The sequence below is a fragment of the Triticum urartu genome, chromosome 4, assembly GCF_003073215.2.
Source record: "Triticum urartu cultivar G1812 chromosome 4, Tu2.1, whole genome shotgun sequence".
Lineage (NCBI taxonomy): Eukaryota > Viridiplantae > Streptophyta > Magnoliopsida > Poales > Poaceae > Triticum > Triticum urartu.
The window spans coordinates 209491931-209498868 of NC_053025.1; the positions used below are offsets into that span (position 1 = coordinate 209491931).

Consider the following 6938-nt stretch of genomic DNA (forward strand, 5'->3'; position numbering starts at 1 on the left):
TATATCTTTTTGGAGTAGCTTGTCATTTACTCTTGTTCTTCACTTATATCCTATGAGTAAATTGTTGAATGAATTGGATATCATGAAGTTGAAATTATATCATGCCAAGTGGTGGCTTCACATTGGGTTTAGAAGTGAAATCTTTTGAAGCTTGACAATCACAATATTGGTCATGCAAAAAATTCATGAATAATTAGTATAAGGAAGATAACTTTCACATGCAAATACACTATCTTGGAAATATTTTGTGATTGTGAGCCCCCATCAAAATATTATATGCCAAAATTGTTGACGTTGGCCAAGGAAGACAACGTAATGGTATATGTTTGTTCATATTCACATAGAAGTTATATTGTCATATATCCTTCAACATGTGGTGCTTGCCCCCCATCTTTGCTAGCCAAAAAATTTGCACCAAGTAAAGATAATACTTGTGCATCCAAAAAACCCTTAAACCCAAATCTTATCTTCAAGAATCCAGCATACCTACCTAAGGATTGAGAAATATCCTTCAAGTAAGTTGTCATCGGTGCAATAAGGTAATAAAAATTGCTTCTAAAAGTGTTAGATCATTTAGTGTAAGAGAAAATTGAGCGTTATAGGAACTTGTGATGGCAAAGAATAAAAGCGACAGACTGCATAATAAAGGTTGCTATCACGGGGCAATATAATGTGATGTTCTTTTGCACTAAGGGGTTGAGCATACAAATAAATAAGTGCATGTCAACCTCTGCTTCCCTCTGCGAAGGGCCTATCTTTTATTTTTCAGTATTTACTTTTATGCAAAGAGTCAAACTTTTTCTCTCTATTCCTTTTTATTTTTCTCTTTTGGCAAGCATCATGTGGTGAGGAAAGATATAGGCACATATATCCAGTTGGACATGGGTAGCATGAGTTATTATTGTTGATATCACCCTTGAGGTGAATACGTTGGGAGGCAAAACAATAAGCCCCTATCTTTCTATGTGTCTAGTTGAAACGTTTTGCTCATGTGTTTGCGGTGAGTGTTAGCAATCATAGAAGACTATATGATGGTTGAGTATGTGGAGCTCTTACTTAAATTCTGTTGAATAGGTAGAAATGCAATTGCTTGGTGACTAAGAACATAGGTTGTTGAGTTTCAAAAGAATTCATTGTTTGAACCTTAACATGTGAATTGGTTGCAGCTTTAACATGAGAAATTCTATGAGAAAGAATTGTTGTTATGATGCTAGGAAAAGTGATTGAAATTGTCATTGATCAAACTTGTGCACTTTGTTAGCATTCACACTTCATAAATTATTTCTTTTATCATTTAACTACTCGAGGATGAGTAGGAATTAAGCTTGGGGATGCTGATACGTCTCCAACGTATCTATAATTTATGAAGTATTCATGCTGTTATATTATCATCTTGGATGTTTCACAATCATTTTTTGGGACTAACCTATTGAGCCAGTGCCCAGTGCCAGTTGCTGTTTTTTGCTTGTTTTTTTCATCACAGGAAATCAATATCAAACGGAGTCCAAACACCGCGAAACTTTTTGTGGATTTTTTATGGACCAGAAGACCACCAGTGGGCCAGAGCAGCACTTGGGGGGTGCCCCGAGGCGGTCACAACCCACCAAGGCGCGCCTGGTTGTGCCCACCTCGGTGGCCTCCCGCATTGATAAAGGCAAAGGTGTCCCATCTTTCGGTGAGATGGTAGCAATCATTTTGGAGGAAGTCGACTTTGACGATCCGACTACGAACATGCGAGGATGTCGCGCCTTAGCAATATCTAAACCAACTCCGAGAGGTTACTGATCACGCCGGAGCACGATCAACCTGACCATGAAGGTCTATTTCCTACAAGCAAATGAAGAACAAGCAAGAAACTAAGATTGCAATCTGGATATTGCGAATATAAAAGGAAAGCTTTATTGATCAAAGGTGGGGTTCTGTGACGCCTTTGTCTGGTCGTTGAACACAAACGAAGTACGCGAAGTTGCAGCTATGGAGAACTTTAATCTAAACAAAACCCAAAGTCTAAATGATGCCCTAAGGGTTGTATATATGGAGGAGAGGGGGGGGGATTTCGTGGCCCTCCGAAACCAACCCTAAATCTTGTTTCCCCACATATACGGACTCTAAAAACTGCCTATAATTAAGTATTTTGAAATTACATGGGCCTGGCCCAAAAATAAGGTGACGCAGCACCTAGAATAGCCTCTGGACGAAATTTATGAAGTGGCATCTTGTATATTTCGTCCAAGGCTTCATGCACTCCTTATGATGGCTTCAAAGTCCTGAAATCATCACTTGTTACTCTTGAACTTGCGCATGCCATCATCTCCATGCTTGAACTTGCTCCAAGGTTCATCTTTCTTGTCCAAGCTAGGCCCTTCATTTGTAAGCAAAACAAATGTATCCAATTTAGCCAGCATCATATTCTCATGAATATTAGAATCGTTAGCAAGAAACGAAAGTACCTGATAATTCAATTGGCATGCGCGAGCTCTAGTAATTGGTCCAGTATGTATAGCAGCAGGGGTTGTGGGTGTAACAATGGTATTGATGTCTTCATCACGCACCCCCTCTTCGCCCTATAAATTCCCAAATATTCCAAAAACCCTGAGGGTAACCCTAGATCAGAAGTTCAGCCTCCGCATGCCTCTGTAGCCACCGAAAACCAATCTAGACCCCATTTCGGCACCCTGTCGGAGGGGGGAATCATCTCCGGTGGACATCTTCATCATCCCGGCGCCCACCATGATGAGGAGAGGGTAGTCCACCCTCGGGGATGAGTGTTTGTACCAGTAGCTATGTGTTTAATCTCTCTCGCTCTCTCCCGTGTTCTTGAGATGTCACGATCTTGATGTATCGCAGGCTTTGTTAATATAGTTGGATCACATGATGTTTTCCCCTCTCTATCTTGTGATGAATTGAGTTTTCCCTTTGAGATTTTGTTTTATCGGATTGAATACCTTTTTGTATTCGAGAACACTTTATGTATGTCTTGCATATGAATACTCGTGGTGACAATGGGGTATCATATTGATTCACTTGATATGTGGTTTGTCAATCAACTTGTGGATTCCCGCGGTGACATTGGGGTAATCTATGCACATGGGTTCATGCACGTTCTCGTCTTTTGTTTCTTCGGTAGAAATCTTGGGGCACTCTTTGAAGTTCTTTGTGTTGGATTGAGTATTATGAATCTGAAATTATTTGGTGTTATTTTAGTACGAACTCTTGGATAGATCGATCGGAAAGAATAGCTTCGAGGTGGTTTTGTACCCTACAAACGATTTCTTCTTATCTTCTCTGCTAGATAGAAACTTTGGAGTGATTCTTCATTGCACGTTGAGGGATGATTCTATGATCCAATTATATTAGCATTGTTGAGAGATTGCACTAGTGAAAGTACGGATCCTAGGCCTCATTTTCAAGCATTGCAATACCGTTTTGTGCCCGTTTTCTATTTGCTACCTTGTTGTTTTTATTTATCCATATTATAAAAATATATTTCTACCATCCATATTGCACTTTTATCACCATCTCTTCGCCGAACTAGTGCACCTACACAATTTGCCATTGTATTAGGTGTGTTGGGGACACAAGAGGTTATTTGATTGCAGGGTTGTTTGAGAGATACCATCTTCATCCTACGCCTCCCACGGATTGATAAACCTTAGGTCATCCACTTGAGGAAAATTGCTACTGTCCTACAAAACTCTGCGCTTGGAGGCCCAACACGAGTTTACAAGAATAAAGTTGCGTAGTAGACATCACCCTTCAGGCCGCAAGCGCGGGAAAATGACTGCCACCCCCGGGTTGGGTAGACGTAGCATGAGGGGATGACCTCGACCTCTGACCACGAAGACCGCTTGCAGCTGCCGTCAGGCTGCAGCCATAGCCCGACGGGTCCTCCTACCGGCAGCTCCTTCACGAAGGAGCATGGGAGCTGGATCCAAGTGCACGACGAATGTAACATCCCAAAATTCTAAAATTTGGAATGTTAATTATTTAAATAGGAGTAATTCAAAACTTGCTTGTTTTGCTTGTTGTTAGTTAATTTTGACTAGGATTTGGAACTTGTGGTGTTAAAATGAATATACAAATGAGAGGGAATCTAAGGACTTTCCCGAATATTCATTTGGATTTTATTTTGAATTGTGAGAATATTCAAAAGTATTCTAACTTGGATACGAGAGAGGATGACATGACTTCCTCAAATAATAATGTTGATGAACAATGGAATATTCTCTTATTTGGAATTTTGTTTATATTCAAAACAATCCAACTGAAAACGAAAATCAATTGAGAGAAGGTAATATGACTCCTTCAAGGTTGAAAAGAGTTGGGAGTTGCTTCATTAATTTTTGATATTTGTCGGAGTTCAAAAATATTTCGTGGAACATTTTATAAGTGTCAAATTAAAGTTTATGAAAATATTGTATGTTTTTTCTATAAGTATTTTGGACTGGAAAAATGTTCATTATGTTGTATGTAACTATATTTGTTTTCTTGGATGTTCTGGTATTATTTATAAAATGTTTTGGAGCAAAAATCGTTTCTATAAAGAAAAAAAACCTAGACCTATTTCTACTCGAGTCCAACTCGCCCAGTCGCTACCCAGCGTTCACGCAGCAACGCGCAGCGCAGCAGCCTAACGGAACTAGCAGGCCGGCCCAATAGCCGACGCCCCATCAGCTGCTGACGTCATCCTACTCGGCCACCTGTCGGTTTCCCTCCACCCCCTCTGCGTATGACATGTAGGACCCGCACTTCTCCTACATCCCGCTCGTCCTCCTCCTCCTACACGTCAACACTGCCGCTGCAGGGTCAGACCACACTCGATTCGCCCGATCCCTAACCCCCTCCATCAAATCCGTGGGCATAGATCGACTCCTCTTGATCCCCTTGTCCAATTCCCTCACTCCCCTCGCAGAACCGAGCTCGAGGAGATCTGCCGCCATGCCCGACGCCGGTGAGAAATTCGGTGACTCCTGCACTCCCGGGGCCTTCCCTTTTGATCTCGATGGTTCTTTGTGTTCTCCTATCTCTCCCTCACATCTTTTCTCATGCAGGGGCATGCTAGAAGGAGAGCCTCGACCTCGACCGAAGCAATAGCCCGCCCTTGACTTCAACCGCTCGTCGCCATTGCTACATGACGCACCGGAGCGCCCTAGTGACAACACCGAACTCCACAGGGACAACCTCATTCCCCAGCAGCTTCACCGATCCCTTATGGCCACCATGAGCACCACCCGTCGTTGCCCGCACTTCTCACCGCATCGAGATGCCCTAGAGAACCTCGAAGAGCGCCAGCTCAGAACCGTGCAGCTCCAAAGCATCCCGGAGCACCACCGCAGTCCCGGCGGCAGCTGTTCCCATCGTCACCTCAAACGTGCGCTGGACCCTCCCAGCACCCCTCTTCACTAGAAGATCACCGGAGCACTGCCGCTGCAGTTTTCCTCTGTTTAAGGTTAGCACGCCACACATAGGACATTTTTTGACAAATCATGGACTGCCACATGGCACCCGCACAGCACAGCATCAGCATCTTCAAAACACTGGCACAGTAGAGTTTTCGCCACATTCATATCAATTTTCGTTTAGCTAACTTGAGATCTGTAAAACCAAATCGAGTGATTCTTTTCCTACATGTCTATATTGATCTCTATCTAGTAGAATCATTTTTTTTACTCCCAAACTTTTCAAATTGAGCAATTCAAATTTGAATTCGAAACTTCATTTGACCTTATCTTACAACCCGTATATCGAATTTGAATGATTCCTTTTGCCCGTGAAACCCTTGTACCAAATACTTGCTGATCACATCTTGTGTACTCTATATTCAAATAATTCTTGAACTGTTTTGAATTCAAATTCAACCCACACTTCATCTTGCTATAACTTGTGTTGTAGTATTTCTTTTCAATTAATTCTTTCGCCAAATGAGTCCATATGGCATATGCAATATGTCAAACAACTTGCATGTTGTTCTTCAAATACTTTTGACCTTGTTCTATATTATCTCAGGCATAAGCTTTTATAGCAATATCTCTCTCTGTATTAACTCTTGTGAGTTGATCCTTCTACCTTCACCTTCTAGCACCATCGAGAACCTATATCATATAATAGGCCTAGTCATGTTGTTCTTGTTCAACCTTGTCATATTTGTTTTGTTGTTCTTTTGGTTCCTCTATATGGCATGGTTATTGATTTGAGTTCTTTCTTTAACGATAGATTGCTCAGAGCGTGACGAGTAGAATTATCAGGATTGTGAGTGCGACGATCTTCACCAAATATACCAGGCAAGTTACACCTTGATCATGCTTCATCCTATTTTTTCATGGATGTAGTATATATATCACATTACTATATTATGCATGTGTAGGAATATTATGGTAGTATGATATTGCTATTGAGTTTCAGCTTAGTATGGCCTTATTGTAGATTGTGGTAGTGTGTTCTTGCTATGTTATGTAGATGGGGATTGGTTCATGTATACATTGAGCTTATGTGAGGATTATATATATAATTAACTGAGTAGTAATTAATGATAATTCACCTGTGGGCGGAACTGGTATTGATGGGTGGTTTCAAGAACATCATGTTTATACCCTTTGAATGTAAGTGGACGGCCGCCCAGGCTCAAAAAGATCAGACAGACTTAGTGACTAGTAGCTTCCATGCGCAACCACTAGCTAAATGGGCTCTGGCTTAGTTGAGTAGGTTGTGGGATCCTCACCCAGTTAAGCTAGCAGATGTAGATATGAGTAGGTGTATCGGCTGCTGGTGGGTGGAGGTGACTACTTCTAAAAGACTTCGTCTCAATCTTCGGGTTGAGTCTAGTGGGTAAAGTGTGCAAAACTCTGCAGATTATTAAAAACTAATCATGATTAGCCGTGCCCCGGTTATGGGCAAATTTTGAGCCACTATGCCATTACAGTTGTTGGGTGATCTTGAAA

General features: G+C 41.5%; 1 long non-coding RNA gene across 1 annotated transcript; it reads left to right on the forward strand.

Annotated features, from left to right (window-relative positions):
• Positions 1-4779: 4779 nt before the first annotated feature.
• On the forward strand, positions 4780-6283 carry LOC125553764. Its single transcript, XR_007304188.1, has 3 exons — positions 4780-4951; positions 5052-5449; positions 6214-6283. It is a non-coding gene; the product is annotated as an uncharacterized LOC125553764 (long non-coding RNA).
• The last annotated feature ends 655 nt before the right edge of the window (positions 6284-6938 follow it).